Source organism: Eubalaena glacialis, chromosome 5, assembly GCF_028564815.1.
Source record: "Eubalaena glacialis isolate mEubGla1 chromosome 5, mEubGla1.1.hap2.+ XY, whole genome shotgun sequence".
NCBI lineage: Eukaryota > Metazoa > Chordata > Mammalia > Artiodactyla > Balaenidae > Eubalaena > Eubalaena glacialis.
The window spans coordinates 12,667,216-12,674,716 of NC_083720.1; the positions used below are offsets into that span (position 1 = coordinate 12,667,216).

At 38.6% G+C, this 7,501-nt stretch overlaps 1 pseudogene; it reads right to left on the reverse strand.

Moving 5' to 3' along the window:
* Nucleotides 1–875: 875 nt before the first annotated feature.
* On the reverse strand, nucleotides 876–1,427 carry LOC133091736 (MBT domain-containing protein 1-like; annotated as a pseudogene).
* Nucleotides 1,428–7,501: the final 6,074 nt, after the last annotated feature.

Below are 7,501 nucleotides of genomic sequence, written 5' to 3' on the forward strand. Positions count from 1 at the left end.
TCCAGTTAAATATTTTAGTGTTAGGGAAATTTTCATTTTTCAAAATATAACATTTAAATATGTATAATGTACAACAGTGCATACTGTTTTCCAGTTTTATACAGAACTCCAAATAAAAATCAGAGAATAACAATATTTCTGTAAAATTTTAAAGCATGCTGCAGTAAATGCTAACAAACTCAGAATTAATTATGCCTTCTATAATTAGGTGATGAACTAACCATGATGATATTCCTTCACATTTCTCTAAGAAAGAGTACTAAAGATATGACTGGAATAACTTTTGAAACCTCCAAATATTCAGCCTGTATTGAAAACCTGCATTTGTATCTGCAGTTCCTATACATTGACAACTCTACCCTTCTCTGATCATATCCTTTAATCCAGTTACTGTTACTTTAATTTTACCAAAAAGTTAGAATTTCAGTTCTTGTTAACTATGCATATAAATTGTAGCTCAGAAAATACTACAAAATTCTTCAAAAACTTAGAACTTAGAACATAATTGGCCACCTTTATACACTGAACCTTCTGCCATGTTGACTAAAATAGTTTCTCCACACACTTGACAAATATGGAGCTGATATATCCTCTATGTTTTGCAGTTTCCCAGTAGAAAAGTGCAGTGGTACAGTTGGGCTGGTTATAAATTTGTTCTGTGTAAAATTCCCCTCCCAACGTTTCTGAGCAGCTGATGGATCTTGTTAAATGTAGAAGCTGAGAGAGCTTTACTGGTCGGATATGCCTGGGATCAAAATTACAATTCTCTCCATTCAGCAACTCGTCAGATGCAATGTAACTTTTTTCTCATATCCTTTGCATTGCTGGGATTGGGACTTTTGCTTTCTGTTTTGATGAATCTGTCTGTGCCTTTCTCAAGGCTGTAGCTGATATCCAGTTAGTTGATACCATCTTATAGTTTAGAGGTCAGGGTCTCACCTTCTACCCACTGGTCATAATTGTCTTCCCATCCATACAAATGTATCCTCAAGAGACAATGACTAATTCCTATTAAACTGTGACTATACATACTAAACACGGCTTCATAAAATCTACCCCTTCTAATATTATTCCCATGTGATATCTGTGACTTGGAACTTCTGTTTTAAAATAGTTTTAATGATTCTATGATGGCCCTGGTTTCTCTAAAGTGTTCAAAACATTCAAAAGGAAGTTTTGTATAACTTCTGCGTGGAATGAGTTCAGTTATGTTAATATCATAGAATCCAAAAGAGAAAATAGAAGGGTAGGATGCATGGTAACAAAACCAATCAGACTATTAACCCCAATCATAAGGCATCATCAGCCAGCACCTTTCTAATGCTTGCAATACATACCATAGAAAGATTTAAGGACTTTATATTTTCCAATATCATTCATTCTTTGAACCATTCCCCACTTTGCTCTACTTCCTCTATCTGAGCAAATCAATAATACATCAAAACGTCTATCCTATTTTTTATAACATTGTGTGTTTCAAATTGATAACCTATACCTCAATATCAATCAAAATGATGATTTAATGGGTCATACATGAGGTCCCTGTATTATCTTCACTTTATTTTTGCATGGGTGTGCCTCTTTCTCCAGTTACACTCTCCACCACTGCTACTTATGTTTGACGTAAATGCCTTGTCAATCACTTCTACTCCCATTCAAAAACTGAGTCCTTTATACTTTCTGAAACTCCTTTTGAAAACTCAGGCATAAGCCTTTGGAACCATTAAATCATTCCACTAGAAAAGCTTGCCAATTTGTTTACTTACATCAAAGAGTTGTTGAACAGACAGGATATTCCCCCACCATCAGCACATCAACCAATGAGGTGAACGTCAAAACCATATATATTGTATCAGAAGTCCAGGCTTCAACTGATTTCCAATGATTTATATCTATATAAGACATTCAAATTTGCAAATGTCATCATTACAGAAGTCCAGAAGATGGGGGAAGATAGGCTGAAGTCTACATGAGAACATGGATGCTCACATTTTCTGAGCTATTTCCACAGTGGGTCCTATGGGTGCATGTTTAAATCCAGTAAGACATTTCATAAAGCTACTGCTAAAGATGTTGTTATCTCAGCAAAACATCCATGGAGACTGATGCCACTTTAGTCTTCACTTGACTCTGCAATGTGGCATGATACTGAGCATATGCTGCTAGTTTAGCAACTAAGTCTATTTCTGAGGAGCTCTTGCTTTCTTTGATGGATACTCACCTGTTTTCTGAAGTCTGTCCAAAACTCTTCAAGTTTGATGAATATATTCTAGAACATAAAACACTGCAAGAATACTTTGTTTTAGAGTAAAAAAAAAAAACAAAAACATCTTGCACACCAACTATTCCACACACCGTGCCAGTAGCTTTGACAGAGTTATCATCTGGTTAGGTATAGGCTTGTCAATTAATGTTTTGTAATTGAGAGGTTAAAAGGTAAAAAAGCAACTTCGTCCTCACCCTCATCAGTGCTTGAGCAGCTTGGGCAGGCCCTCACCACAGCTACCATCCAAATTTCAAACATCCTAAGTGAATCTCTTCTTTTGCTTTCAGATCTTCTCAGTCACTTGTCAAAAGATTGCAGAGGAGACGGCTGCTTTGGGTGAGCTTAGATAACTTTTAATATCTCTTATGACTACTCCTTCATGTTTTCCATAGAGCTTCATGGGTAGAGATTGTCCATGACCCCATAGACCCTGAGCCCTCTCTCTCCACTCAGGGAGCAGACTTCTCTCTCCAGGACTACGTGACGCCAGCAGATCTCTGCTGGACCCCTCTCCATCTCTTAATTTTTCAAGACTAAATTTTTCAAGACTAAATTTTTCAAGATTAAATTAATTTTTAATTTAATCACATACATATGCTATTTATATTAGGAAGTCATTGTATTAGTCATCTATGGATACAGAACAATTTATCCTGAAACTCAGCTTAAACAAACAGTTATTAGCTCACACACTTTCTGCAGGTCAGGAATTTAGAAGCAGCTTAGCTACATGTCTCTGATGGTGGGGCTCTTATAAGCCACTCCTTTGCCTGCTGACAGTTGACCTCAGTTCCTCACTGGCTTTTGGACAGTGGCCTCAGGTCCTTGCCACACGGACTTCTCTCTAGGGCTCCTATGACATGGTAGAAGTGAGCCAAGAGAAAAGGGCAAGAGAGAAGGCATAGCCAAATGGAAACTGTAGTGTCTTTCATAACAGATCTCAGAAGTGACGAACTATCAATTCTGCTGAGTCCTATTTACCACTCAAAGTTAGCCCAATACAACATGGGGACAAATTACACAAGGACCTGGCTGTCAGGAGGTGGAAATCATTGGGGGGGCATCTTGGAAGCTGGCTATCACGTCATTTAAACATAAGTTTGTGATATTAATATGTCAAAGTTGTTAGATACAATTCTCCAGATATTCTAGGAGGATAGAAATTTCAAATACATCATAAACAAAAAAGGGGGAATCAATAATTGATCGAATTTGATGAGGAAAAATAAGAAATATAAACCTAGAAGATACAGAGATTTTGCATCTATGGATAGAATTGTGATGACATGAAAACATCAAGAAAGTTGACATGGAAGGAAATTAATGAATTTTGTTCTGAGAATGTTAAGTGTCAGGTGACAAGAAGGTATTCAAGTATTATATATAGTTGATATTTGGAGATTTGATACTGTCCCTCCAGGGAGAATTCAGAGATAAGAATGAAGGTCTGGGCATTATGGGCTTTGCAGTGGAGGGAATAAAATCTAGAAAGAGAGGTGGTAGTTAAATAATTAAGGAACAGAAAAAAATATCAGCAGAAAAGAAAAGGAAAGAAAAGGAAAACCTTTCATGCGTAAAAGAGAAAAGGAGAAATCATTACATTTTAGTTCACGTAATCATCAGAAGAAAGAAAGTTCCAAGTACAGGTTCGCCAACATCAAGGACACATTCACATCCCCAAATAAGAACACTGTGTCCTCTCAGGCTAAGATGTCACGATCTAAGTACTACTCACCTCTGGCATCCTGGGTCCCAGATGGCATCCCCACAATATTATTAACTAAGATTAATCTTTATGAGCCTTTTACTCCCAGTTTTAAAAGAAAATAATTTTTACAGAGTTTTAGAGCAGCAAGTAACAAAGGAAACCAGCTCACGTAGCGTTTACCTTCTGTCAGCACGTCACTGCCTTCAGCTGTAAAACTGATTGACACGATTCCAAATGGAAAAAGGTATGGGAGGCTGAATAGAGAGGGAAACATTTGACTGTGGATTCAAAATATGAGAGGAGAAAATATCTGAATAAATATACTTCTGCTTAATATTTATTGAAAAAAGCTAAGATACTAACAACATGTTGATTTAAATGTCTTGTGTCTTTTCGTGCTATACTACAAAGGGCTGCTATTTATTTTGCCATTTTCTACACAAAGTCATCTTGCAGAGGCAGGGAGTGAAACTGGCTCTCCTTTTGGCTATGCCAGTTAGTAGTGGGTGTCTTTAAGCACCCCTTTTCCCTAACTCCCAGACCCTCAGGAGACTTAAACCTTCTCGGAGAAGTGAGGGGCTCCACTGAAAATAAGGGACAAGGGGCCTGAGCAATCCCCTCCTCCTGGGCTGGGGAAGGGACAATTGAGCATGTAAGTCATTCAATATCAAGCTGAGCAGATGTCTCAGAAGTCTTAGATTTACTTGCCCAAAACACAGCCTTATGAACATGAATGAAGAGAAGTAAGGAGAGTGAATAACAGAGACAGGATGATGAGGGTAAAGGATTACTGCAACAGCTATGTTGGTGGAAGAGCCAGGGCAGTATGTGACACAACAGCTTGGGACCTAGGGGCCCTAGAGAGAATGAAAAGAGGATGGCAATTATAAAAACCCCAGGCATTTTCACTCCCCACAGACCAGGATGCAAGGGCGCTATAATTCCAGCCCTCCATTTACTATTATTTTTTCTTCTGTAAGGGAGGAAAAAAATCTTCCCCTACCTTTCTATATTCTTCTAGCTGGCCTAAGGATTAAATTGACATGAGACAGATTCACAGGAGAAAAATCAAACAAAAGCTCAATGACACGTATACATGGGAGAGACCCAGGAAAACTGAGTAACTTGCCAAGATGGCCAAAATTCTCAGCTGAAACACCATCTTCGGCTAAAGACAAAAGAGGATGTTGGCCAGAGTGGTCTGAGACTTCAAAGGGGAGAAAGGCAACTCACATGGAGATGGAAAAGCAAATGCTGGGAAAACGAATATTTGCTCAGCCATTCAGAGACAGTGGGACACAGAGTGCACTCTGACCTCTAGGCTCCCCTGAGTTTTCCCCATCACACCTATAGCCCATATTCTCTGCAGGTATCTCTGGTGACAGCCCTATTCCAAGATCAGGTCTTTTATCTAAATTCTTCAGGCAGTTATGGGGAGGTAACAAGAAAAGCTTCCTGAGTCTTCTGTCTGTTAAAAATAATCATCCTAAATTAATCCTCATGCTAAAGAGACACATTTTGGGTAGGCAAATTTTGCTCCCTACTCTTTTTTTTTAATAAAATTATTTATTTATTTATTTATTTTTGGCTGTGTTGGGTCTTCGTTTCTGTGCGAGGGCTTTCTCTAGTGGCGGCAAGCGGGGGCCACTCTTCATCGCCGTGCGCGGGCCTCTCACTGTCGCGGCCTCTCTTGTTGCGGAGCACAGGCTCCAGACGTGCAGGCTCAGTAGTTGTGGCTCACGGGCCCAGCCACTCCGCGGCATGTGGGATCTTCCCGGACCGGGGCTCGAACCCGTGTCCCCTGCATTGGCAGGCAGATTCTCAACCACTGTGCCACTAGGGAAGCCCGCTCCCCTACTCTTCAAAGTGATGCGGCTCTAGCAATGGCTGGTCATAAAATCAGCCGCAGTATACTATACCAATTATGAATATAGCCTTTGAGGTTAGATAAATAGAAGTTAAAATCCTGACTCAGGTTCTTCTTTGCAGCACGGCTGGGGTAGCTTCTTGACCCTCTAAATCTCAGTTTCTTCAACTGTAGTATATAAGGTTAAACTTACATATTGTGGAATTGTTGTGAAGTTTAAGTTAAATAATTGCCATTTACTGAATAATTTCCAAGTGCTTCAGAAACATCATCTTTTTTAAAATCTGTGAAACAAACCCATGAATGAGTTGTTTACAGATGAGGTAACTGACAGAGAGGATGGGTAACATTCCCAGTATTGCAAAACTAGTGAATTATAGAGCTTGCTTCACACTCAGGTATGCTTAATTCTGCAGTGTATGCTTTTGACCCCTGCCTGACAAAGGGAAAGCAATTAAATATCTGCTGCTATCATTATTAAAATTAAAGAATGAAAACTGAAAAAATACAAAATCACTAATGGCAAAAATAATAATTATGTACTATTATTATTGCTCTAATAACAACAAATATATATTGAGTACCAGCACATGACCAGGGCCTTTGCATACCTCATCTCGTTCAATAGTCAGACATCTTTATGTGGCTAGAATTACCTCATAGGGTAACAATTAATCATCTTTACTAAAAGAGTAATTACTTAGAATTAATAATCTTTATTATCCCAGAATTACAGAAGAGCAGATTAAGGTACATGTGGATGCAGAAAAATTAAGATCCCTAAGACAAACAGCATTGCTCACCACCCAGTTCTACAAGATTTGAGTCATAACCCACTGCAGTTGCCCACAGTACACTCCGAAAGGAATTTAGGCTGAAAAACAGAATGAGGCACTCTGTGCTTTGGACAAGCAGGCCCTTAGATAATTAGATGCACGCCTCGGAAAGAAGGTCAATGACCCCAGATTCCTGCATCTTCCCATACACAGAAAAGCACTAAAATCATTAACTTGGGATATCTGTTCTTTGTGATTAGCAGGAATCTTTTACCAAGATGCGCGCTTGACTACATGTGTTTCCTAGCCCACAAATCATATATAAACTGGCTTCTCCTTTACCGCATCAAAGCGGTTTACTCAGAGCTCCTGGGTGGCTGGCTCTCAGGCTATATTCCTCAGTAAGGCCTTGAATAAAACACAAAACTCACAACTCAAATGTTGTGTATTTTTCTTTAAGTCAACATACAGAATGTTGAAGTAATTTACTCATGGCCACATAGCTAGTAAATGAAGGAGCCAAAATTCAAAACCGTACCTGTGTGACGGCAGAACCTACACATTCTAGCCCTAATCTATAGAATATACTGCCTGCCACACTTGAACTAAACTGTTCTCTTTCTCAACCAGGGTCTTACTATTTTGTTTGTTTGTTTGTTTCTGTGTGTGTGTGCGTGCGTACGTGTGTGTGTATTCAAATAGTTGTATTCATATTTCAGTATTCAAAAACTTTGTTCATAAAGTACTTAACATGCTGCTTTTTTCTTCTAGAACTCTCCCGTAAGTTTCTCCTATATTCTCCTTCAATTGCCCTAATTATATTTTATTTTATAATTTTATACTATAATTTTATACTATAAATACTATAAATACTATACTATAAA